This window comes from Hyaena hyaena, unplaced genomic scaffold (genome assembly GCF_003009895.1).
Source record: "Hyaena hyaena isolate Hyena2069 unplaced genomic scaffold, ASM300989v1 scaffold_614, whole genome shotgun sequence".
NCBI classification, from domain to species: Eukaryota; Metazoa; Chordata; class Mammalia; order Carnivora; family Hyaenidae; genus Hyaena; species Hyaena hyaena.
This window is the reverse complement of record NW_024081244.1, coordinates 1,186,404-1,213,115: the sequence shown is the minus strand read 5'-3', so window position 1 is coordinate 1,213,115 and position 26,712 is coordinate 1,186,404. Positions and strand designations below refer to the sequence as shown.

The window sequence follows — 26,712 nt, the reverse complement described above, 5'->3', positions numbered from 1 at the left end:
GATCTGTTAAGAAAAATTAGCCAAATCTTGAAAATATGGCAAAAAGATTACAGAATATCTTTTCAAAATTATATTAGAGCATGTTCAACAAGCCCGCCTAAGAGGCACCTGCTTTTCCTCGGTTATTGCTACTCTAAGGCTTAGACTCTGTAAAGTTAAATGCTATCCTGCAGAAGACTGATAAATCTCAACTGATTTTTACCCAGTAGAAATGCAACTAGTTTCTGTCTTTTAGAAAAATAACTCAAAAATTATATTTCGCTGTTCTGTGGGACATTAGCTAGCTTTTCACTCAAGTTTGCAGTATTATCTGAGCCTTCTTTTTTTCCACTGATAATGCATTTACCAGTCCCTGATGTTGTTACTTGAACTACTTTACCATACTGTCCATTTCCTCATTAACGACTTAAATAAATCTTTGACATTTAATCTCCGTAGATATTTGAAGATTAGACTTTGACAGTCTCTAAGATACTGTGGTGGCCTAGCAAAAGCTACGAAGTGTCAAAGTGTCCACTTTTATTATTATCTGGTGCTTTCCTGGATGAGACTTCCTTCCCCTTCCCCAGGAAGACCACTCTGTGACTATACAATGTCCAGATGCAGGACACATTTAGGAGTCCAGATTTCAAGACCGAGGTCTCCGGGCTCAGTTTCGTTCCATGTACTACTTTGCGTATCCTGTTGTGGATGGGACATACATGCTGTCACGGTTTGCGGCAATCTTTACACCTAGGAAAAGTAATCCAAATTACCAGGTCAATCTACCCTTCCGGGCAGAGTGAGTAGGTGTGATGAGATCCGTGACCAGGTGGACTTCTTGTTTCATGGGGGGTTGGGGGGGTCAGCATATTTCTAAGTTAGAATCACTAGCTACTTCCCACCCACCTCATGCACCGCCATATGCTTTTCCCAGAATGTTCTGCACACGTCTAGTTCTATGCCGTCCCTGCTCACCCTGTTCCAGGCGCAGACGGCTGGAGACTCTGAGGATGCCGGTTCTGCTTCTCAGTTGACCAAAGCTGCTCTGTCTTCCATGGCTGTTGGTTCATCAGGGTCGGGGGGGGGGGGGCAGATTCAGAAATCAGTATCTCACTCCCCCCCCCCCCCAATCTGGAACTTTCATCAGGCAGGACATTTCTCTCTTCTGAGTTCTCTCTAATGGAGTTCAGGGCTCATCGCGGCAGGCAGGCTGCTCGGGTGCCGGGGGCTCCCCGAGGAACTACCATCTTTAGAGCAAAGTAGGAAAGGGGTGTCAGGAGATGGTCCTCGGGTGGGGATAAAGAGAGAAGCTAACGCACTCAACACACCGCACAGCCAGTCTGTAAATGCTCCTTGACTTTGTTCTGTCTCAAAAGCGCGAGGGAGAACGGCGAGGATACTGGCTACCGAACGAAGTCAAACACATCAAAGACGGAGGGATATGTTCCCAAAGGGCACCGGGAAGCAGCGAAGGGTCTCTCGGGAGCGACGCGGCCTCCGGGCGGAAAACGATGCTCCAGGTGAGGCTCGAACTCACAACCTCGGCATCACCCGCACACATACTGCTGTATAAGTACCGCGCGCTAACCGATTGCGCCACTGGAGCGCCTGCTCGCGGCTTCCGGTCGCTTGCTACACGGCCTACGCAGGGGCGTCGGCCGCTGGGGAGCGGGCCCGGGCGCGCCCCCCCCCCGGCCCGCGCTCTCCGGGCGCGCCCCCGGGCGTCGTCCCCCCACCCCCCGCTCTCCCCGGGCGCCCAGGCAGAGCGGGTCCCGCTGCGACCCCGCCCGGAGCCCGAAGGCGCGGAGGGCGCTCCGCTCGCGAAACGGCAGCGGCCACTTCCAGGGGGCCCGGGACGGACAGGTGCACACGCCCGGTGTCCCCAGGACCGCGCTCCGCGCGGGGGGGTGGGGGGGCCTGGCCGGGGGGGGGGCGCGCACGGAGGCAGATCCCTGCGTCCCCCTGTCCCCCAGCACGCGTGCGGGTGGACCCCCAAGGAGGCTGGCGGCCGCGAGAGGGCGCGTGCGGGGCGTCGGGCTGCCGTGGCTGCGGCTCGCGGGCGTCCCTCCCTGGCACGTGAGATGGGAGCTGCCTGGGGCAAACTACGGAACAGGCCGGAGCTGGCCCTCCGAAGTTCTGGGTCTCCCAATGCCAAGTTCAACTAGCTTTTCAAAATACCTAACTAGATTAAAGAGCTCAGAGCTAGACTTGTGAGATGAGAAGTTGGCAGGAGGGGCTGGCTCTAGGGGTGCGTGTGCGTGTGTGCGTGTGCACCCGGAGTGTGAGGTCTTTCTGGGGGGTGGGTGATGTGGGAGAGAGATTATGTAGAGTTAGCTGGCATTTCTATCCCCAACACTTTCTTCTTTCTTCTTCTTTTGTTTTGAATTACCATTTGTCATGTGTATGCGATATATGTCAAAACAAAAACTGTAGTGTAAGATAGAAAAATGGTGAGCCATATGTGAAAGGTACTATGTGTCTCAAGTTCAAAGGAGGAAAAAGAGCCCCTGAAGTCTTCTTGAAGTTTATAAATAGTATTTGCCCCTAAAAGTAGACTGTCTTCCAACTCAGATAAAAGGTTACCACTGAACTTAAGAGCACTAAGTAATGTCCCACTGTCTTCAACCAGACGGATAAAGGGGTTTGGGACACCCGAGGAAAAGTCTAGTGTACTGAAGCTACTAACTCAAAGAATTATTTTTTATAGATACATAGACCCTGAGAAAATCCTAAGCTTTTCTTAAGTGGAAAATGCATAGGGGACTCAGCCGTGGTCCATCTTTTCTCAGACTAACCTAAGTCAGCCTAGTGGACTTAGGTGCCCACTGGAGGTAATGAATTAACCTCTCCTAAGGCATCTAGAATGGAACTAGCTGTGTACCACCCTTTGAGAAAATAGTGGCTCGTGATAATCAGTTTGCTGTAAGATCAGCTCAGCTATAGATCTCTGGTTGAGAAGGGTTTGGAATCTGTCTGTGGACCCCACCCCACAGTACCAAACTGCACTCAAGAATCACACTCTCTGGGGCCACTGAGCTAAGAAAATATGTTGCTCTTTGCCGGGAGCCGCACCGGCCTCTCTGGATGACAGTCACAGCAAGGAAATGGCAGTGTTTGCACAGCTCCTGCCATGAGAAATGAAAACTGTTATCTCCTTCTGTTACTACTGGCTCATGTTGGAAATGAGGCTGCTGGTATTGCCCAGGCCTCACAATATTGCAGATCAGACCAATATTCTGAACACAGATACCGCATAAGGAAAAGCATATTCCTGCCTTTACAAAAGAGATTTTAGATAAAAGCTCTGTGGATCATTGTCAAAAGGCTCTTTCTATGGGCCTTGCAGATCCAAGACTTAGATAATAAAGGGGGCTAAGAAAACAAGAGTTGCAATTGAGTCTGGTCTCATATCAGAAGAACCTAATTTACAGTTAAGGTACAAATAAGGGCAGAACATAACTTACTAACTGGTGATGTATGGCAGTCCCTTCCTCAAGGCCTACATTCCACAAACACCCTCCCTTACACTGGCAGCTGGGATGAGGACAGATAAGAGTAATTAAAACATAAACCCAGGTGCAAAGACGGACACATTTAGGGCCCCCATGATAGTTTCCACACACAAACCAATTCAGACACATTCATCCTCTTGAGAGCCAGACAGAATGACTCCTAGCTTATCTATATACAACTTAACCTATATGTTATCCTGTTTTCCACTAAGAGCATCCTGTTATTTCCTTGGTCATAAATTCACTATGACCAGGATATTCATCCTCTTGAGAGCCAGACACAGTGATTCCTAGCTTATCTATATACAACTGAACCTATATGTTATACTGTTTTTTAATAAGAGCATCCTGTTATTTCCTTGGTCGTAAATTCACTATGATTGGGATAATTCTGCAATTGTCATCGCAAAAGACCTTCCATTGTAAAAGAACTTCTTTCTCTGACCTCATATTGTTTTTGAACCTTTAAATAAAGACACCAAAACCGACAGGACGGAGACGCCTGCCTGGTGATCAGAAAGAATCTCCGGGGCTCTCTCACTCTCTCTCTCGCCGACACCGTCCATCCTTTAGGGACCCCTGGACCTGCCGGAGCCGGACTTCAACAGCTCTTCTCAATGGAGCTCCCGCCAACCTTGAAACTTAAAGATATTCCCTTGCAATATCTACTCTCCCTAAGTCTCAGGGTTGGAGCTCCAAGTGCACATGGTCGTCAAAAGCAATCTTTACCTTGTTGAATTACATCTGATTTCCTGCCACAAATATCCTTTCTTTCCCCAGCCAATGGCATTATCAGACTATCTTCTTTTAATTGTACAACAGATAGATACAAAGACCTATAGTTTCAGCTAGAAATATATTACTGTCGCACACTCAAGCATCCTGCTTAATGTTTAAATATTTTGGTAAAGTATATACCTAACAGGAAAGGTCAACTGAGTAAACATGACCAATGCTTCATCCCTCCACGCTGAGGATAAGCCTTTTGTTCCTAGGTCATTCATTCATTCCAGAAATATTTACATAGCGCCTGCCTGGTGACAGACAATAAGTTAGGGTCGCAGAACACTTAAATGAATAGAATGGACAAAGATAGTCGTAGCCGTCCATGAATTTACATTTTAAAAACTTCTAGAGAGGTCCTTAACAACCCTCTGCATTGTCCTCTCATTATTTATATTTACTTATTCATTAATTCCTTAATCAACAGACTTGCAGAGTGTCCACCATTGGCCAAGCGGTGTGCTAGACAGTAGGGGCGGGGTCAAAGGTATCACATGGGTTAACATTATTCCTATGAAGGATGTGAAGAGCGTAGTATGACACAGTGCCCCTTTGGCACAAAATTGTTTTCCAATTATATCTACCCAGGTATTTCCTTGATTATCCCGTAATCTCTCTCATGTGCCCTTCAGTCTCGTACAGGAATGCAATAATCCTGCCTAGGCAATATTAGAAGTTAGATCTAAGAGCATAAGCCATAACTTTTGAGGTACACGTGTGCCGAGGAAAGCAAAGACATGGCTGGGTGGAGAGGTATGGGAAGTGGGTTTTTTTAATTAATCTCTATACTCAACTTGGGGCTTGAACTCACAACCCCAAGATCAAGAGTCACATGCTCCACCAACTGAGCCAACCAGGCACCCCTGGGAAATGGTATGGGTTTTGTTTTGTTTTGTTTTTTGGTAATGTTTTATTGATTTGGAGGAAAGAAAGCATGAGCCGGGAAGGGGCAGAGAGAGTAGAGGACAGAGGAGCTGAAGCAGGTTCTGTGGACGTGGCGTTTGAATCCACAAACTGTGAGATCATGACCTGAGTCAAAGTCAGATGCTCAACCGACTGAGCCACCCAGGTGCCACCACTATGTTTTTTTAAAACAGAAGAGAGGCAGCAAGGAGGAAGGTAGAGTTCACCTACTTGTGATGTCACTGAGCGTCCCTACCAATGGGAACACAGGAGAGCTCTGCAAGCTTCTGCTCTTGAAGAGGTTGGGATGAGCTGCAGTAGAAAACAGAGTGTAATCGAAGGATGAAAGCTGTAACAGAAAGATTCAAAGAAGTAAGAGAAAAGGTAAGCGGGACTCCAAGCAGGAAGACAAGGGGACAAGAGGCGATGACCACGCCAGCGAGAGCTGAGCATCAGAAAAACCCAACTTCTCTTGACATCACCGAGGAATGGAATTGGCATATGCTAGGTTTTGCTTTTTCCTTTCTGTCTTCAGGTATTGGCCAAGCTCCCCCTGCGTGTACAGCCCTGGGCCAAGTGTGATAGGGGGCTAAGTCAGGGCTCTTGTCCTCCAGGGAACCGCAGCCCAGGTGGTGACACAGGACACCCAGAAAAAGCATAGTAACAAATCAAGGCTGTGAGGGGCCGTGCAGGGGTCCACCCAAGGGAAGGCTCTTGGCCTGCGGGCCAGGGCACAGAGACAGGAGACGATCAGGTCAAGGGGAGAGGCAGGAGAAGCCTGCAGACCGAGCGGAGGTCGGACTTGCATGGCCATGTGAGAATGGGAAGAAACCCCAAGGGAAGTGAGAAGCTGTAACCCATGTGCCTTCCGCTCACGTTCTTCCAGTCAGCGCCCTTCTGTGTGAAGTGTGGGATAGTCAGGCTGTACCGCGGCCCCATCCTGGTGGGCACCTTCACGGGCTCGGCCCTGCTGTGGTGGGCCTTCAGCCTCTCCACCTGGGTGAGGATAGAGATCCTAGGTGGCTCCCAGGTCCTATTCAGCGCCCTCTTTGCCATCTGCAGTGGTGACATCACGTGCTGGATTCCTCCATCAAAATCGAGTAGGTTCTGCCCTTGAAAGGGAAGGCCCCACACGAATCCTGTCCCTCCCAGGAATTGTTGGCCCCCATGTGGACCCCATGAGGCGTCAGGCCTCTGGGGACACCAGCCTTGCTAGAACCATGATTCTAGAATCTAGAATCGCTATTCTAGATCTTTCTGCGGCTCCCTCTGCCTCCATCCCTCTGCTTCCCACCAGTTGCCTTTGGTCTCACCTTAAAGTCTGTGCCCTGCTTGTTTAGTATTCTAGGGACTCAGACCCAGGAAGGAAGGGGACCCTAGAGGGCGCTGCTGGCCTCTCTCCTCTCCTTTCCTATTTCAGACTACTTCACATTTGGTCAAATTTTTGTGATCATCGCCCTTCTTCTGTCCTTCTCCTTCCTGCATCACACTCCCATGGGTCACACCTGCTCTAACTGTTTTAAATTGTTAAGTTTCTTAACGTGTATCAACTACTGTAGTGTTTCACCTTCAAACCATCATTCTTTCCTCAGGAATTCTCTGTTTCTGCAGCTCCCACCACTGTTGGCTGCAGTGTGTTTTACAGAAACCAATCCAAGTGGAACCCAAGCAAATACCAGTGGCCAGTGAGAGCCCAGTAACAGTCGTAGAGGAAACTGGGGAAACTGGGTAAAGATGGCTAGCCTGATCTCAGTGGTGGTGAGAAGGCTAACTTTAATAGAAATGTCGTGTCCATGGGGCGCCTGGGTGGCTTAGTCGGTTGAGCGTCCGACTTTCGCTTAGGTCATGTACTCGCGGTTCGTGGGTTCGAGCCCCACGTCGGGCTCTGTGCTGACTGTCAGCTCAGAGCCTGGAGCCTGTTTCAGTCTGTGACTCCCTCTCTCTCTGACCCTCCCCTGCTCACGCTGTCTCTCTCTCTCTCTCCTAGAAATAAATAAAACATTAAAAAAAAAAAAAAGAAATGTCGTGTCCAATCCAACCTGTAACTCAAGACTCCGGACTATACACACTTGTGTTTAATTACTGTGTGAGACTAGAAAGAGGTAGCCCATGACTAACCCTGTGCAGATATGGGCCAGGATTCCAGGACGTTAGGTTTTCACGAAAGAGAAGACCCAGTTGGGGTGTGGGGAGGGAGGTGTGTGCTTTGGCTCTTGGGGATTTGAAATGAAAACCTTCTCCTCACCTTGAAGATACGCGAGGCCCACCCACCTGCGCGCTGACATACCCAGTCTCACGGAAACAGTTTCCTAAAAGTAATGAAGCTCTTTCTCCATCTGTGAGGCCTGAATAGTGATTTAAATTTTTTTTTTTTTCTCTGCCCTCTGCAAATGTCAGGGGTCGAATCTGTTCACTGTTGTATTATTCAGGACTCTTTCTGGTGCAGGGAACAAAACCGTATCCAAACTGCCTTAAACAGGGAATATACTGGAAACATGCATGAGTAGTTCCAAGACTCAAAGAAAGCTTGGGTAGAATCCAGGCTACACAAGAGATTTGGCTGGGGGGGAGGAGGGGTTAACTAGAATCTGGAGCTTATTTCCTTCAGGATTCTTTAGTTAGTTTGTTTTTAGTATTCAGTGATGGTTAATGGAATTTCCTGACCCATAAACATAAGCATTATCCTAAATTCTCCTTGCTTATCACTTTCAATGAGTCACCAAGACCTATGCTTTCCGCCTCAGCCAGGTCTCTGTCCCCTTCCCTGAGCCCTCCTCACACTCAGTGCCACGGCAGTGACGGCCACCCCCGCCCAGGCCACAGGGTCTCACTGTGTGGCTGCTCCCCGGCTGCGCTCTGCCTCTGCGGCCGCTGACCGACTCAACCCTCCTAAGACCCAGAGAATGTTCTCCCCAAAGCCTGTTGTGCCTTCTTCTTGCCTTCAGGATAAGCCCCTTATCGTGACAAATAAAGTTATTTACAAGTTGGCACGAAGCTATCTTTCAAAATGTTTTCTTTTCTTAATGTTTATTTTTGAGAGGCAGAGCGTGAGTTGATCCAGGTGAGTCACCCGCGGTGACCTGTCAGGTAGAGCTCGGGGCACTTGCCTCCGGGGCTCCTGCGTCTTTTCCACGCTCATAACAACACGTTTCCTTCCTTGCTTGTGGGATGACGCTTCTGTAATTAGGAGTTCAGAGGAGTTTAGATTTGTCTCTCTCTGAGTGGATGTTAGTTCCTTGAGAAATGGGGATTCAGCTTCGTCTGCAAATCCTTAGGGTTTCACATTTTGCGTGGTAAGCGCAAATTGCGTGGTAAGCGCAAATTGCGTGGTAAGCGCAAATGCAGTAAATGCCTTTTGAGTTATTGAGATGAAGTTGTAGAAGCCAGGGGGCGAAGCAGACATTGCTCTCAATGGAGACAACGTTTTCCTGACAGCCAAGATCCACCAGGACTTTCCCTGCGTGACGTTATTTAGTCTCACAACGAACCTGCAAAGTGGCGGTCAAACTCATACAGCAAATAAGGAAATGCGGTGACTGAAAAATTACGTGACTGGTCTAAATTCGCATAGCGAATAAAAGGCAGAGTCCAGACCTTAACCTGGGTCCCTCTCTAAGCCCCCTCTTTCTTTCCATAGCAAGTGTCTTCTCACGAACAATGATGAGAAGAGAGAGTCCAACTTACAACAGAAAGTGGTAAACTGAGGTGATGCTGGAGTTGAGCAGATCACGATGATGAAATAAATGAAAAATACCTACAGCCATTAAAGAGGCTGCAAAATGATGTGTGGGAACCAATGAGAGTTATGTATTTTGTAGACAAATCTAGTGGCGCAAATCACTGAGAGAGTTAAGGGTTTAAGGCTCCTGCTCCGTCTGGAGAAGCAGAAGGAAGCAGTTTCAGGCCGGGTCTCACTCAGCACTGTCTTCTGCAACACGCACGTTAGCCTCCGACACTTCAGATCTAGAGGCTGTGGTACCGTGTCACTATGCGGTCGGAAAGCTCTGTGATGGATGGCGTTATTAATAGCCAAAATTATACAATTTTGATGTCTAGGTCAACATGTAATCACGTACAAGTAATGTCATATACAATTAATGCCCAGTTAATGTCCTCGCACTGAATACAGTACTGAATACAAACTGTAGGTCAAATGACTTCTATGAGGGTTAGGTCTGGAAATGTGGCTACGATCTAATGTAGGTTAACGTCAGGAATAGAGCTCTCAGCTCTCAAAAATGCTTTAGAGACTGTGTATTTCATTTTATTTCACGTATGGGGCTGGAGCAGACTGCTGCTTGGGTATACCTCCGCCAGTCCCCTGCACCCTTCCCCCCATGCCTCCTTCCCAACAGAGAAATGTGTTTCTTCACCTAATAGAATTCCCTCCACCGCCTTGGCTTTGGAGGAGACGGACCCCACTCTCAGCTCCAGAAGAAGAATTATGACCCATCTAATCAACCCCAGTGGCCCTGCTCCAGGAAATAACTGGATTAGATGAGAGTGCCCAATGCAGCTCTAGCCAGTGGGTGGGGGGAGTCCCCCCGGGGCGCACCGGGGGACTTGTCCTCCGCAGGAGATAGAAGAAAGAGGACTGTTTGGGTTTTGGGGGTTTTTTCCCCCCCTTCTGGACTTGAAAGATTGTGAGAGTTTGAGGAATTCCAGGGAAAGCGGCTGGAGTGTGACATCCGTATGTTGAGAAGGGACAGGACGCACAGATGTTTTGGAAATCTGGGTGTGATGACGTCATGGAGCGCTGCCTTCCCCGGGCACAGGGCTGCCGCACCCTCTGGACTTGTTATGTGTGATCATAAATCCACTTTGTTGAAGCCACTGAATGTCGTCGTTTCCGCTGTCGTGGACCCGTTGCTGAAGGCTCCCTGTTAGTGGGAGGGCATCTCTAGAGGCAGACCTCGCAGAGGCTCCTGAGCATTCTGTTGCGGCGCCTCCTGATCGCCGGCACAGGGAACCCCAAAGCCGGCCACACGAGGGGCACGGCGACCGTCAGTGTGCGGTGCCTGCGGTTCACCGAGCTGTCTCTCCGCATCCGGCCAGACCGGCTCTTCCCCCAGGAGGCCTGCTCTGCAGCCCAGCCCCACTGTGTGTCACTTAGCGTTAGACCTACTGGGCGCGCAGCCTGCCGGGCGCTCAGGAGACCAGGGCGCCAGCGCGGTGCCCGGTCCCCGCTGCGCTCCCGTTGAAACCCCCGGGGAAGGAGGGCGCGGATCTCCCGCTTGCTCGCCCACCTGTTTCCCAAGCTCGCGGGCACGTTTCTCACTCGGTTCTTCCCGCACACACTTGTAAGTGAAACCAGCTACTGCCGACACCGAGGGCGCTGCTCTCCAGAGACAGGCATTCCGTGAGCAAGACCCCGGGGGCAAGCGGCCAAACTGGGTAAGAATTAGTCCGATTGGGTTGGCGAGTGTATTCTACCCCATGCGCTCACGCTGGGCCCCGACTCCGGTTTCCTCCACTTCTCCAACAGCTGAGCCTGAAACCTCGCTCGCTCCCGCGGGGCGAGCAGGGCCCCTGCACGGGGGCGGCGACCCCAGCGGGCGGGGCGCGGAACCGAGGACCCCCCGCGCTGGCGGCGGCCCTTCGCGCGCTCCAGCGGGGACCGGAGCGGGGCGCGCACCGGAGCCCCGCGCGAGTCCGGGGGCGGGGCCGCCAGCGCCTCCGAGGCCTAATTCAGGGCGGTTAGAGGGCGCCGCCGTCGGCAGGGCCAGTGGCGCAATGGATAACGCGTCTGACTACGGATCAGAAGATTCTAGGTTCGACTCCTGGCTGGCTCGGCGGCCTCCTTGTTTTGGGGGGAGACGCGGCGCTGGACCGGGGCGGGGGCTTACCCCCGGGGTGAATCCAATAAAGCTTCTGGAGCTGGTTTCTTACGAGGAGGTCCCCGTCAAAGTCGCATTAGAACTCTGGGCCCGTCACCACACCCCGGGGAGCACCGACGCAAGACACACAAAGGAGACAGGCGCACCTGGCACAAGTGGACTCATAGTGTCTCGGACACCAGCGCGCTTTGCACGAGAAGCTTCCCGTTTGAGGACGCTTGTCCCTTTGTCCCTGCTCGGAGCCCTCACAACCCTGGGCCTCCGAGTCCACAGCGAAACAGGCCACAGCGACTTCATCACGGGCGGGGGACAGGACGGTGGGGACAGAGCGCGCGGGGATCACACACACACACACACACACACACACACAGACGCCCCTCCAGGGAGAACAGCTGGGCGGCAGGAGCCCTTCTCACGGGGACGGGGACGACCTGGGTGGCACCTGCCCAGGGGCGGGGCGGCGCGGGGGCCCAGACACAATCCGCGCCCTGCGCCTCGCGCCCCTGCAGCCCCGCGGCTCCAAAGTAACAGGTCCCTGTGGCCGCTGCTGCCCCAAAGCCCCTTCCCCACGGGGGCGCGGGGGTCACGGACGCGCACGCCCGCGGCCCAACCGACAGGAGAACAGCAGAGAGCAGATCCTGGCCGGTGAACGGACGGACTTTGCTACTTTGAGACCAACGCTGGACCAGCGCAGGGGTGGCCGAGAGAATTCGGGCGACAGAACAGAGAACAGAAGGGACTGGGGTGGGCGGCCCTTCCATCCTGGCCGCGCGGGGACCCTTGTAGGATAACGCAGCGCAGACTTGTCTGTAAACGTTTGGAAGCGGAGATACGTTCCTGGAGTCCAAACTCAGATGCCACCAGCACCAGCGCCCCGGTCGCCAGCCAGTGACAGCCTTTGTTACGAGCACTGGTGTGTCCCCGCGGGAGGCAAGTGTTAGGGGCGCGCACTCGCACTGCTTCCTACCCGCGTACTCCGGGTCCCAGGCCTCCGAGCACCCCCTTCACTCTGCTGGGGCGCTGCCGCCGCCCGCAACCGCTCCGGGTGACCCAGGAGCCCGCGCGGGAGCCATGTGAGCAGCTCGTGTGACCTGAAGAAAATAGGACTTGAAGACGACGCTCCCCTGGCTCGGACCTCTCTCTCCAGCGAGTCCCTGGAAGGCGAATCATAGCGCGTGTCCCAGACTCATCGTCCTCCCCTCCACAGCCCCTGAGCGGACGAGCAGACTTCATGGCCGCCTTCTTATTTCTACCCTGAAAGTTCGGTCCCTAGGAGACCCTGCAGCCAGAAAGTTCCCATGTCCTCTGCCTCGTATCATGATCCCAGTTACGACTCAACCCACCCAGAGCCTGGCCTGTGTGTAGACCCACTTCCTGCTGTAGCTCAAAGATTGATGGGAAGCAAGACTTCCTCTCCCAGACCATCAGGTTGACCAACGGCAAACAAGCAGGCCCCTTCGGCCCCTTGGCTACCGGATTCCCAGTTCCCAGGCTGCACCCACCTATTTTTCCAAAAGGGAAGTATATTCATTCTCCTGAAATTGGCATCAACCTCTGATTACAGTCCCAAACCTGCTATTTGTGAAAGGGACTGTGAGGGTAACACGCCTTCTGTTGACAGGTTTCATTTTGTTCTTCTTTTTTTTTTTAATTTTTTTTTTTTTCTAGGAGAGAGAGAGAGAGACAGCGTGAGCAGGGGAGGGTCAGAGAGAGATGGAGTCACAGACTGAAACAGGCTCCAGGCTCTGAGCTGGCAGTCAGCACAGAGCCCGACGCGGGGCCCGAACCCACGAACCGCGAGATCATGACCTAAGCGAAAGTCGGACGCTTAAGCGACTAAGTCACCCAGGCGCCCCTCATTTTGTTCTTAAAGCAGCTATGTCGACTGATATTTTGTACACAGGAAAATAAACTCACGTTGAACCCCCACATTGGGATCTTCCGATGGGGGGAGGAAGGTCCCACCAATCACCCTGCTGGACCAAGTCGTTGCATCTGACCTCTAAACCGAGACCTAATTCCCCCTCTTGTTTGCATTACAGAATGCCGTTTCTCCACGCACGGGCAGTGGTTCCTCCGGTCCCCTGCATATAATTCAATAAGAGATCAGACTTGGAAAGAGCTTCACACCCAGGGGCCATGGGTCAATGCCATCTGGCAGCTAGGGACGCACTCTGACCCCCAGAGCCTAGCAGCATGCAGTAGACCCTCAAACGAAGATTTGTTGGATGAATGAAGGTGTCCAACTCCAAGAGAATTACTGGAGAATTTCTCTGGCTGGACCCTTACAATAATGCCCTGACAGACCTCTGGGCCTTCCCACTCAGCTCTTAGTGCTGCCCCCTGTTGGAATGTTACTGAAATGCAAATTCAGGTACAGTCCAGACTGTACCAGCAAACTTAGCTAAAGAGAGTGTCCAAGTGCTTTATCCTGACTTCCAGAGCAATTCTTGGAGAAGGCTGGCCTGCCTAACACCTTCACAGAATTTTATCCCATGCACGCTCTAGAAAAAGTAAGTCATTCTTAATTTACCTTCAAACCCTGTTGTGCCCTTCTTCAGGGCCTTTGCAGATTCTCTTGGATTAGAGCAGGTGAACGGGCTCTCATCCTTAAAACAGAATTGTGAGCACTTCCTTGAGTGGAGGTGCACAGAGAAAGAGAACAATGAATGCAGAACACTCAGATTTTTCTTCCCCCCTCTGGTCTGATTTGACAGGCAGTGCCTGGAAAGAAGCACAGATTTTCTTTATAGATCTTCTAAATGGAAGAAAACCTCGCTTCTGATCAAAGCCTTAGATTTAGTTTTGGGAGTGGAGGCAACGAAAATGCTAGACAATGCCACAGTCACAGCCTGAGAATTCACGGCTACATGATCACAGCCACTAGGGAAAGCCGATTACTTCCATTCCTTACAATGTAATCGTGGCAATTGCCTTTTCCTTAAATCACTAAGAGATCCAAAAGGTGTGCTGTATGATTGCTAAGCAGAAATGAGTGTTCAAAAATGCCATGGGGGAAGTATTCTTGCTTCCTTTTGGCTGTGTACAATTTTCCTATCCGTTCTAGGAAACCAGAGGGCCCTCCAGCGAGCACGTGGCTGCAGTTGAAGAATGGTTTCTCCTTGAATTGACCCTGTGAAAGAATATAAGATAGAAGCTGTCCCCTCCATGTCACCAACGTGGTAATAGCTAGGTCCGGCATGTCCTAGACACCGCAGGGTCTAGACTTGCCAATCTTTCAAGAAGCTTTTACTCTAGAGGAAACATGGAAAATAACACAGCAATTTCACATACTTTCCGGCACAGAATTTTATTTTTTAAAAAAAGATGAAGAGAGAGACAGGTAGGGCATTGATTCAGCTGGAGAGATGAGGGAAGGACTCTCTAAGGCCGTGACATTTGAGTAATGGCCTCCATGATACAAAAGAGTCAGGTCTGGACACAGAAGAATTGAGAGGCTGACAGCTAGACTGGGGGCCCCTCTGGGCAGCAGGAAGACAGAACAGACACAGACGAGCTGTTACTGGCCCCACAGCTCAGCCAAATGTGAGATTTTTCTTTTCCTCGGTTCTCCAGACTGTGTGTACATCACGGTCGAAAGCAGTCTCGCGTTTCTGAAGATCCACTCCGTTCCTAGAGGCCCTTGTTGCCAGAACCTCATGATGGGCTCTTGGGATGTCGAAGGTTTAGGCTCAAGGTAAAAGGGAGGAAAAGCTATCAGCGCGGATGAGACGCGGGGACGGACCCACTGGTCTGTCCAATAGGAGTCATGACCTTCCTGAGCCCGCGTTCTGGCTGGAACTCTCACGAGATCTGACAACTGGTGGGGAAGCAATCACCTTACAGCATATGCTGCTGGGCATCTACTGTGTGTCTGGGTCAATCTGCTGCTGACTGGGCCCCTTGAGAAATAGCTGTCTTGGGGCCCGGATGTGGCCATGGAAAAGGTTCTCATTGGTTCTGTTTGTGAGTTAGTAGGCGAGGCCCAGGAATCTGCCCTGGGTGTCATGAAAAAGCGGAAGCACGATAGTAGCGGCGAGGCCCAGACTGATGATGACCACCTGTATCCACCTGCCGCCTCGCACCCCTGTTCCCGAGCCGCCCGCGGGCATTTTCTCTAAGAGCTCTAGAACCTTCGCTTCCCTCTCTGACTCAGTGTGATCTCAGTGCCGCCCCGCAGAGGCCTCGGGTCCGCACACTCTCGCCCTTCCGTCTGCATCCCGCCAGGAGCAGTGTGGTGCCTGCACTCCGCGGGCCATGCTTCTCGGCCCTTCGTGGGTCCCCTTCTGGGGTCTTGCTGTTCGCCGTGCAGTACGGGCTGTGACCGCCAGGCGGCGCCCGTTTACCCGGACAAAGGTGCATCTCTGAGAGGAGGAAAGGCTGCTCCGTGTGGGGTTTCCGTGGTGCAGTGGTCGTCACGCTCGTCTCACACGCGACAGGTCCTCTGTTCAAAACCGGGCGGGGACAGCGTGCGCTGTTTTTTTTTTCCCCTTTGCCTCCACGACCCGGGGCGGTCCCGCCGCCCCCTCCGGAGGCCGCCGCGGAGCCGGCGGGGGGCGGGGGGCGTCCCGGAGGACTCCCTTCCGGCCCGAAAGGGCGCGCTTCTATCCCGAAGAGCGCGCCGTGGGAGGCTCTGGCGACACCGAATCTTTTGGCGACTCTGTCCCCCTTCTGCTCCCCCCCCCCCCCGGCGGAGGGAGCGGTGACCGCGCGCCCCGGGCCTGGCGGGTCTCAAGAAGATGCGCGCTCAGCTGAATCCACGTTCCGCGTCCATGAACTTGACTCGTGCGGTGCTCTGGGCCCCCAGGAACCGCGCATCGACTCCAGAAAGAAAAATCGAAGAGGAGGCAGAGCGTGCTCGGGGAATTAGCTCAGGTGGTAGAGCGCTCGCTTAGCATGCGAGAGGTGGTGGGATCGATGCCCACATTCTCCACTTTTGTCCGGGCCTCGGCTCTTCTGGCCGCCGGGTCATAAGCTCTGTGACGAGGCACAGCCAATTGCTGTTTTTCTCCATGTGCCCCCTGCAGCCTGGCCCTGAATTCAACACAGTTCTGGAACGTGCAGAACACATAAACCGAGTTCAAGAAGTCCAGTAAACCTACGAGGGGTAAAGTAAGCCCAAAGAAAATCACATCCGAGCACATCAGTCAGGCCGCTAAAAGTTTAAGAAAAACATGTGAAAGCTGCCAAGGGGACATGAAACTACAATCTGCATCTTTGTGGAATTCTTAACAGAAACTATAAAGGCTAGAAAGACAAGGAAGGATGTTTTTAATGCTAAAGGAAAATAATTGTTAATCTAAAGTTTTATGCATTACAAAAATATCCTTCAGACATGAAGGTGAAATCAATATATTTCTCACTTGAAAGAGCACTGAGAAAATTCAGTGGTAGCAGAACTCCTTTAAAAAAAAAAAAAGGATTGTACTGAAGAGAATTGACAGGGAATTTGGAGCTTTAGCAACAAAGGAAGGGGTGTCTGGGTGGTTCACTTTGTAGAGCATCTGACTCTTGACCTTGGTGATTGTGAATTCAAGCCCTACATTTGGCACAGGACCCACTAAAAAGTGGGTGAACTAGCAATTTCTTAGCAGAAAAGGAAATATCTGAGTAAATGTGATTGACTGATGTTCTCTGGAGTTCTTCAAAGTCATTTTTTATAATTTTTAAGTAAGCTCTTGATAACTGAAAGCAAAAATTATAACACTGATTAATTTTCATTTCATCTAAATATACTAAATACACAATCAAAGGGGTTAGAATAGAGGGGTCTAAAAAGTGATAAGGTTTCTACATTTGACTTGAATGGTATAACATTGATTCTAGAATAGACTATAAAGTGTTAAGTATGTATATAGTAATACATATACCAATTGTGATTAGTAACTTAGACTAATGGCTAAATGGCTATACAAATAGGTATAGTTAAAAAAAAACCACAAAAGATAAATTAATATTAAGTATGCTTTTAAAAGCCAAAAGGAAGTAAGAAGACAGAATGAAAAACAGAACAAACAAACCATAAACAAAGAAAGTAAAAGTAATAGACCTATCCAAACATATCCGTAATAACATTAAATGTAACTGGTCTAAACATATCAGTTACATGCTAGATATGGTCACAATGGATGGAAAATAAACCATAGCCCAAATATGTGCTGACTATAAGACACTCAACTCAAATATAATGGCTTTGGTAGAGTAAAAGCAAAAGAATGGGGAAAATTAAACCATTAAGGAAAAAAAATTGAATTGGATATGTTTATATCACACAAATTATTTGGTGTCTATTCACCCAAGTGATGGAACTGTTTTAAATGTGCACGCATCTGCCCACAGATCTCCAAAACTGAAACAAAACTTAATAAACCTAAAAAAAAAACCTTAAAACAAAAACTCCACAATTAAGGTTGCAGATGTTAACCCTTATCTCTATCAATTGATGAATCTAGTAGATAACAAATCAGCAAATATATGGAAGAACTGAACACCACCATCCACCAGTTGACCTTATAGAGCAAGGTTACAATGTAGGTTAAGTAAGAAAGAACCAAAGACTGAGAGAAAAGCAAGATCATACCAAAACCAGAAAATCAAGAATGGCCAGTGTGCAGAAGAGTGATGTTATTAAAACTGATATTTTAGAATGAGTTATTTATCTATAAATGCCAGGGAAACAAAGTGGTGAAAACTGGGAAAGGATCATTTCCTGTCCATATTTATCTTCCCATCTCTTGTGGTCTGAGGGCAGCAGATTCCTTCTGGAACTCCTGAGCCAAGTACCATGGCTGGCAAAGAGCAGCCCCCCAGCAAACAAGTACTAAATTAATGGAAAAGAAGCAATGAGTGCAAAAGAATTGTACAAGAACAATGTTCAGTAATTATCAAGTCCCTGGATGTGGGATTTGAAGGAGGAGAATAAGTCAACCTTGACTTGGAAGTCTAAGCCCGAAGGCCGGCTCGCAGAGACTCAGATGGGCTGCTGCGGAGAACAGAGATGTCTTGAGTCAGAGCAGGGAAAGCGCTCCCGTTTTGGAATCTAACAAATCTGCTTCTCAATTCGCCTTTTGCCACTGAGCAGCTCTGGGAATTTAGGAGCAATACTTAACTCATTTGAACCTCCATTCTATCTGGCAAGTGGAGATTTTGATGAACAGATTTGGTGCCCAAACCCAATTGGACTCTGTGAGATGACCTCCACAAATCTCTCTATAATTCCTGGCCCACAACACAACAAAGCAAAGAGCAAGACATGACTCCCGTCGTGTAGATGTCCGTGAAGGTAAAATAGAGTTAGACCGAGAGGTATGGGCTGTAGACAAATGTGGGAATTATTTATTCACTCACTCATTCATTCATTTAGTCCTCTAGTCGGTGAGCTCATACTAAATAAGCCCCTCCTGGGTTTATTTCCAACAAAGGAGACCTTGGAAGGTGTAAGATCGCCTGAGATCTCTGAGGGCAAGAACAACCCCATCATGGACACCCTGGCTCAGCAAAGGCCAGGCATTACTGCCCCCAGTCATGCAACCCAGATGGACCTGTCCTTGGGTGGGTTCCCGGAAAAGCCTGAACCTCACTGATGTTGGCTGTGACTTCCTGTGGGTGCAGCATTGGCTTCTGTGGAGTGATTTTCAAGTAGCAGTGATTGTATTTCTTGAAAGCTGGAAGCCAGTAAAACAGCCTGGAAAATAATATTTGATGTTTTACTGTAAATGTGGAAACCCCTGGCGAGCAGCCCTCTTAGCGCAGCGGGCAGCGCGTCAGTCTCATGATCTGAAGGTCCTGAGTTCGAGCCTCAGAGAGGGCAAGCTGAGTTCTTTTTCACCATCGGCCAGAACTAAGGTTACTTCGGTTAAAAAGGAACACAAAGTGAAATTATCAAAGTGGTTCCTGATAAGGACTTCTTCTCAAGACTGACTCCATGTTTGCTGAGGACGGCTGAATCAGTTTTGTAGTTCCTTGGGCTTCCCAGTAGTTTCAGGAAAATTAACGCTGGAGAAACTTAGACTGCCAGAAACTACAAGCTATACTGTATTTTTGGTCTTCTTCTCTGTCTTATGGAAGAAGCAGGAGAAATTTCTCTTCCAACTTCCCACTCTAAAGGTCCCCCAAGCTCAGTTAAGGAGTGAAAGAAGTATAACATCCTTTTGAATCTTTTAACCATTCAGTACATATTTCTAGAGCACATCTATCTGATTAATGGAAAGTTCTGGAGGCAGTAATAAGAGGGTAAACAACACAAAAACTCTCTCCCAACTGGAGCTGCATCCCAGTGGGGGGTTTAAGAGGAACAGACAAGATGCAAATAGGAAAATGAATAATAACCCAGTGACAATGTTTATTCCTGGGAGGATCGGTAGGCAGCAGAAAGGTCGGGAGCGTGGAGGTGGCTCAGTCAGCTTTCCCGGCAAGAAAAGATACTTTTCAGTCTCTCCTTGCTTTTTGCTTGTTCAGATCCCTGTGCCCCAAGTTCTTCGAACACTGTCACTAGTGTAGTTTTTAGCTCTGAAGGCAACTGGGGTTGGGGGTGGGCGAGCATTTGCAGATTGAGGTTAGAATCCACCACCACGGTTTCCTTCTTGGACAGAACAGGCTTCCAAGTTTTCACGTAGCTCCTGGGGGAGGAAAGAGCCCATTGGGGCTTGAAAAATGGATTGTTCTCTGGGAAAAGTAGGAAGCCCCGATGTGGGACGTGATGTCAGCAGATCGCAGGGTCTGGGTACACAGAGGAGTGCTCGAGGCATCGGGATGGTGAAGCAGCGAATCCGACTCAAGTGCCCATGGTCGAGAAACAACCTCAATTTCACCCCACACTTTGCAAGGCAGTGCACCAGAATTCTTATCTATTGAGTGCAGGCAAGAAAGGAAGAAAAGAAACCCATGGTTTCTCTCAGGATGGAGAAAAGCCTTTTCCCATTATTTCTTCTCACTCATCTACCCCTTCCCCTGCCCTCTGCTGTTCAGGGAGGATGTATTCCACGCTGGCCAGCGCCCTGCGCCCGGAGGATACAAATGCGTGCTACTCGGAACTGCAAGAGTTAACAGAACAAACCCCAACCCTTAAACATCTCCCGCACATCTTTCCGTTCTCTCCAATTCTAGTTTCCCCATTTCCAACCTCACTGGCATTCCAAATTTGAAAGCTTTCCTAAAATGTTACTATGATTATGTAAACCAGCTGCCTGGAATATTTTCAAAGTTTCTTGAGCTCCACAGCCATCTCCCCCAACATATTCCGTGTGTGCGGGCCTTCTAATCACTATCTCCCCATGTCTATTTTACACACGCACACACACGCGCGCACACACGCGCGCACACACGCACGCACTCACACTCACACACACACCACTCTAACTGAACAGGAATTCTTAACCCGGGAATTCCTACCTTCATGCCTGTTCCTTCCTCCCTGTGTTCACTCCTCAGCACTCCTCAATGTCCGTTTTTCTGGTCCTCGCTCTGGTATGATTTCTCCTCTTATTTCCTATATAGCTCTGCATGTTTGGAGTTTTTCGTTTTGTATTATTTTGTATTTTTTCCGGCTCTTTGCTGGCATGGCTGTGTAACTGCCACAGGACAGGCCTTAGGAAGACTCGAACACCACTCTCAGAGAGCCTTCTGGGCATGGGTTTCCGTAGTGTAGTGGTTATCACGCTCGCCTAACACGCGAGAGGTCCCCGGTTCGAAACCGGGCGGAAACAGCCTTTTGCCTTCGAAGGATAATCTCCCTTTGGTTGTGTTTCTGTTTTTGTCTTCATGACACAGATAGCCATTCTGGGGTAGCTTGGCCGTCTCAGGCAGTGTGTTCTGGATGAATCCTTTCCCTGAGACGTGTCTTCTAGTCCTGGAGATTGGGGGCTCCAGAGTTTCCCCGTGGCTGCTTTCTCCTCCTTTCCCTGGCAGAGGAAAAGGTGCCCATTGTTCTCTGGGCCTGGGTCATCTCGGAGAAGATATGCCCTTAGTGATTCTGGATTTCATACTAAAGGCCCTGACATTTCCTGTATTGGGGGCCGCCCAGAATAGGAATACTGAAGTGGAGACCGGTAAGGTGAAAAACGGGAGAGAAGTTGGAGGGGATGGGGAATTAGCTCAGGTGGTAGAGCGCTCGCTTAGCATGCGAGAGGTGGTGGGATCGACGCCCACATTCTCCAGCTTTTACTGTCCCAGCCAAACACTCCAGCTCACAATTCCACAGCTTCCAAGCCACTGAACTGAGAAGACATTAGGCACTTTGAACGCAGTAATTTGGATGCTCTTTCCATACCCTGCCTCTGGGCAGGTCCAAGACCTTCCTTCTTCGGCTCTACCTGCGCTGGGTAGGGAGATCTATCAATTTATTATTTGTTTTCTGTTTCTTCAGAGGAGCTGTGATCCCAAGAGACACACCCAGTTGCTCTTTTTCTCTGTTCCTAAGCAGGTTGGCCCTCCATGAGAAGCGCAGGACAGAGCAGAGTAAGGAAGGGCCCAACTTTCTCCTCAGTGGACTGAGCTGCTGAACCCCAAGTAACTAGAAAACAGTGGGGAAGACACATGGGAAACAAACACGTCAAGTTGTTTATGAACTTGAATGCACCAGGCAAGCTGCGGACAAGTGGCCCTGACCCTAAACAACACAGCACAGACTTAGAGAACCTCACTGAGCGGTAGCCCACTGCCCCGGTCCACACTGGCCATTGGGGTGCACATACTCCAGAGATCTCCAAATCGTATCATAAAGGCTTCGAAAATGGAATAGACCTTGAAACCACAGCACATAAAGGGCTGGTTGGTACTTGGAACTTGAACATAAGGCAAAATATCCACAAAAACAAAGCAGGCAGTCTTCTCCATAAGATTTGAGTGAGACACAAAGCCTTATAACATAATATTTAAATGCAGGTTAGCATCCAAAGCTATTGAGCATATGAAGAACCAAGACAGTCTTCAATCACTTGGAGGAGAGAATCAGCAGGTACCAATACTGAGATGACAGATTTTGGAATCATCTGACAAATACTTTAAAGCAGTAATGATTAAATGCTCCAAGAATTAGGGACAAGTGTGCTTTGAAATGAATGGAATATTAGAAGATCTTAGCAAATAATCTGAAGATGTAAATCCAAGTTGAAACTTCAGAACTCAAAAGTGTATGAACCAAAATTATGAATGAAAACAGAAGCAGATGGCTCAGAAAAGTTCAGTGGATATGAAGACAGAACAATATCAAGTACCCAATCTAAATGACAGAGAGAAAAGTGCATTTTAAAAGATGGACAGAGCCTCGGGGACAAACAGGAAAATAACAAAGAAATTATGTCTACATCCTTGGAGACCCAGAAGAAGAGGGGACAGAAGACACTGAAAAAAGAAAAATAATTGAATTATTAATGGTGAAAATTTCCCCAACCTGGCAAAAGACATAAATCAGATTCAAGAAGTTCAGCAAACCTCAAGCAGGATAATGCGAATAAATCCACACCCAGACATATCACAATTAACCTGCTGGAAACAAAAGAAGGAAAATCCTGAAAGCATCGAGACAAAAACCAAAAGGGAACTACAATCTGAATGATGATGCATTTCTCATCAGAAACCATAAGGACCGTAAGGAAAGGACATAACATCTACTAAATGCTGAAAGAAAGACCTCTTAACCCCAGAAGGCTCAGTAGAGCAAAACTATCCTTTGGACATTAAGGTGAAAGAAATACATTCTCACTTAAAGGTAAAACTGGGAGAATCCACTGCTGGCAGAAGTGCTAGAAAAGAATTAGTAAAATTGTGAGTCAAGAAAAAATGATACCGGAAGGAAACTTAGATACAAAGAATAAATGAACAATAGCAGAGATAGGACACATCTAGGTAAATGTGATACACTGTTATTTTCTCTTGAGTTCTTTTAAAGTATGATTAAGGATCCATCAAAAGTGAAAATGACAGCATTGTCTGATGGAGTTTTCATTGTATCACTGTGTTCAATACAGGTAGCAAAGAGCTTATGGCAAAGAAATTAAAGGGTAGTGAGGTTTCTTTATTTAACTTGAATGGTAATTTAATGATTCTAACTATACTGTGAAAAGTTCAGCATGCGTATGGTAATCGCTGGACCGCTTACTGACAACATTTAAATAAGCCAAAAGTAGGTAGCAAGAGGAACAAAGAAGACTGAAAAACAAAGGGAACAAACCATGAATCAATTAAGTACTAAACCGATAGGCAAACCTATCAAAATAACATAAAATTAAATGTAAATAATCTAAACATATCGACTAAAAGTCAGATGTTGTCAGAATGTATTAAAATAGATTTCTCACCTTAGGAAACTCACTTCAAATATACTTATATCTGAGATTAAAAGTTATACGCAGTAACTAGGATTTAACTAAAATTTTGAAAAAGAAAAAAGAAGTTGTACGCAAGATTCAAAGTTATATACAAGACTGAAAGTAAAGGAAGGGAAAACATACACCATGCACCAAAAAAGCTGAAGCGAATATATTAGTATCATAAGCAAAGAACATTCCTAGGTATAAACAGAAATGCTACATAATTATAAGGTGTCAGCTCACCAAAGGAATAACTGTGTATTTATTCCCTAAATGTATATGCCCCTGGCCACATAGCTTCAAAATTCATAACCAAAAGCTAATAAATCTGAAAAGAAAAATAGAAAAATCCACAATTATAGTTGCAGACATCAACACTCCCCTCATGAATTGATGGGTCCAGTAGACAACAAATCAACAGACATAGTGAAGAGCTGAACACCAGCCACGATCTAATTGACCTGATAGAGCAAAATCACAATATAGACATGCTCCTCGGTGAACTGGGGAGACCCTGGGTCCTGGGGCCTTAAGCCCGTCAGACCCAAAGTTGTTGCCAAAGGTTCCTGGGCTTGTCTTGAGAAGGTATTCAAGGACAGACATGAAGTACATCGGACAAGTCACACAAGCGGGAAAAGTTTATTAAACGAAAAGTATACTGTGGAGTTTTGAGAGGAGGTGAGAGACAGAGACAGAGAGAGCTGCAGGCCCTGGGGTTGGGGTTTCCATCCTTTACTGACAGTTGTTAACTAGGGGACGGAATAGTCATCCCTTGGGGCCGGTTTCTCCTCCTCACGTGCTCGGGGTTTCCAATCCTGGCGCCGCCATCTTGGGCCCATCTGGTATGACGGGGCTTCTTGGGGAGTGCGGCCTGCACAGGCCTCCTGCTTTCCCCGCAGCTGGGCATGGCCTCCTCCGCGCTGGCCTCCAGGCTTCCTCTTCGAGCCTAACTAACTCCTTACTCTGACAGACAGAAGGGCCAAAGAGTTGAGAGGAAAGCAAGATCATATCAAAACTAAGAAGTCAAGAGTGGTCAGAGTGTGGAAGAGTGATATTAATGCAACTGATGTTTTAGAGTTATTTATCGGTATATGTCAGGGAGACTGCCAGTGGTGAAACCAAAAGGGATCATTTCTTGTCCATATTTATCCTTCATTCTCCTGGAGTCAGATTCCTCTCTCCATCTCCGGGCCTCGGCGCGGTTCAACCTTCTAGACTTTCCCTGACTTTTGGATCTACTCGACACACTCTGTCCTGATCCTGGTACCTCCTCCTTGATTCAGGGACACATGGAGCCACCCTGAACGAGCCTCAGGGATACATTCAGAGAAATGGGACCAGTTGCCGTGTACCGTAGTCTACCCCCTCACTCGACCTCCAGGAAGTGTGTTGTGACAGCGCGGATCTCACAGGCCGGTAAGGTCCATTTGAAGCCCCCTTTACACTCTCCTTCTGCCTGCACACGTTTCTTTCGTTCTCCAATCATTAGTGCAGATTTAGCACAAGGCGATAAGCATCGTGCCCCGAGGCTCTTACAATCTGATGGGGAAGATACCTGAGCAACGACATTCACAACTTGCTAAATGTCACAACATAGATGTTCTCCCGCATCTCTGGGAGTTCGGGGAGAGGCAGCAGGGGCCAGATGGCCCCCAGAAGGCGGCTTTGGGTCTAACAAGTAGCTGGACAAGCAAAGGGCAGTGAACGTTTGGGCGTTCTGTAGGAGACATGTCCTTAAGTCCAGTGGCCCTGGAGTCAAGTGCAAGGGGAGAAAAAGGAAATAGGAATCAAGAATGGGGCAGAGGCTAGCGCCTGAGTCGCTCTGAAAGGCTTTACTTACCTGCTCAGGCCAAGGACAGCCCGGCCCAAGTAAGCAGATGCAAAATGAGGGAAATTCACCTGAGGACCCGGTCATGGTTGGGGAATCTGCGGACATCTTGGGAAATGTCAAACGATGAGAAGCCCAGTGTTTCTGTTTTCCACGTTGCCCCCCGATTTCAGTTCCCTCCTGGAGCCTCAGATCTTTTCAGTTCCTTTCCCCCTGGATCCTCCCAGGACAAGAAATCGGAAGCACAAAGCCACAGTTGACAGCCCGACACCCTGTCCACATTAATGAGCGCAGATTACTTCACCTTCTTGTCCTCTCGCGGACTTTTAGGGAGTGGGGGCAAAAAACCACACGTGGCCCGTACGGGGATCGAACCCGCGACCTTGGCGTTATTAGCACCACGCTCTAACCAACTGAGCTAACCGGCCACACGCAGGGGTGCCCCTCCAACACTTGACTAGATAACTAAAGATGAAATTCCAATTACTTTCAAAGGAAGCTCCCTTTTCGGATTCATCTTGGAACTTGAAAGAAGTCGCGATCCTCCGTTTCTTCTAAGCCCGAAATTTCAATTACGGTACAGTGCTACGCAAGACCAAGTTCAAGGGTCACCCGCCTGGGTGTCCCATGACCGCCCGCTGCGAAAGGCAACCTCTGCGCCCGCCACCCTCGCCCGGACGGGTCTCTTGCTTTGCTCGCAGAGCTCGATCCCAGGGTGGAAATCACCCCTGCTCTCCGCCTGCGCCCTGTGGCTTCTAAGGCAGATCGCACGGTGCTCCGCACCCACTTTCCACTCCCGGTGCCCCTAACGCAGGAAAGCGCCGCACGTTTCTCCGTGCAGCGGTCACTTCGGGTAAACACGGCCCGCGGCAGTCTTCGGGCCGCAGGGCTCCCTGAAACGCGTGACCGGCAAGGACGGCCGTGCGCAGACTCAGCTCCGAGTCCCCGTCAAAGCGGGGCGCGGGCCGGCGGATGAGCCGAAGACCCTCCTGGCGGCCCCGCGCCCGGCTGGCCGCTTCTGGCGCAGGAATTCCCTGGGATTCCGCCCCAGAAGCTTCTGGGAGGCCGGGTAACGGCGTGCGCAGAGCAGCCCAGGGGCCAGGGCCCAGCAGGACGCGTGGGAGGACTGCGGCCCTGCCCCGAGTCACCGAGCAGGCTGCCTCGCTTTCGCGACGGGTGCGGGGCCTCGGGCCTGGACCTGCTGCACCGCCTGGGTCTCCGCGAGGCTGCTGGACTTGACCCTCACGGCTCCCGCGTTCCCGTGCCACAGGCTGGCCTGCCTTTCCGCCCCCGCTTCCCGACGCGCGGCCCCTGGCCCCGGAGCGCCCCGCCTCGTTCCGCGCACCTGCTGCTGCCGGCGTCCGAGAGCTGCTGGGACGAACGCGCCCCGCCGCCCTCCCCTCCCCCTCCCTCCCCCTCTACCCCCTCCCCCCCCTCCCTCCCCCTCTACCCCTCCCCTCCCCCTCTTCCCCCTCCCCTCTCCCTCCCCCTCGCTTCCCCAGGCACTCTCCCGGCGGCGGCAGCTGCGCCGCCAAAGCCCCGGGCCCCAGCGGCCCCCC

General features: G+C 49.8%; 2 long non-coding RNA genes and 7 other non-coding genes across 9 annotated transcripts; 6 read left to right on the top strand and 3 right to left on the bottom strand.

Moving 5' to 3' along the window:
* Positions 1–625: 625 nt before the first annotated feature.
* On the bottom strand, positions 626–5,475 carry LOC120248834. Its single transcript, XR_005532693.1, has 3 exons — positions 5,412–5,475; positions 958–1,040; positions 626–732 (listed from the first exon to the last, which is right to left on the bottom strand). It is a non-coding gene; the product is annotated as an uncharacterized LOC120248834 (long non-coding RNA).
* On the top strand, positions 1,380–6,964 carry LOC120248833. Its single transcript, XR_005532692.1, has 3 exons — positions 1,380–1,502; positions 5,375–5,564; positions 6,773–6,964. It is a non-coding gene; the product is annotated as an uncharacterized LOC120248833 (long non-coding RNA).
* On the bottom strand, positions 1,495–1,588 carry TRNAI-UAU. The gene is made up of 2 exons: positions 1,551–1,588; positions 1,495–1,530 (listed from the first exon to the last, which is right to left on the bottom strand). It is a non-coding gene; the product is annotated as a tRNA-Ile (tRNA).
* Positions 6,965–10,899: 3,935 nt separating the features above from the next.
* TRNAR-ACG lies at positions 10,900–10,972 on the top strand. Its single transcript has one exon. It is a non-coding gene; the product is annotated as a tRNA-Arg (tRNA).
* A 4,905-nt stretch (positions 10,973–15,877) lies between these two features.
* TRNAA-AGC lies at positions 15,878–15,950 on the top strand. Its single transcript has one exon. It is a non-coding gene; the product is annotated as a tRNA-Ala (tRNA).
* Positions 15,951–18,754: 2,804 nt separating this feature from the next.
* On the top strand, positions 18,755–18,827 carry TRNAM-CAU. The gene has a single exon. It is a non-coding gene; the product is annotated as a tRNA-Met (tRNA).
* Positions 18,828–20,648: 1,821 nt separating this feature from the next.
* On the top strand, positions 20,649–20,721 carry TRNAV-AAC. The gene has a single exon. It is a non-coding gene; the product is annotated as a tRNA-Val (tRNA).
* A 377-nt stretch (positions 20,722–21,098) lies between these two features.
* Positions 21,099–21,171, top strand: TRNAA-AGC. Its single transcript has one exon. It is a non-coding gene; the product is annotated as a tRNA-Ala (tRNA).
* A 4,336-nt stretch (positions 21,172–25,507) lies between these two features.
* Positions 25,508–25,581, bottom strand: TRNAI-AAU. The gene has a single exon. It is a non-coding gene; the product is annotated as a tRNA-Ile (tRNA).
* Positions 25,582–26,712: the final 1,131 nt, after the last annotated feature.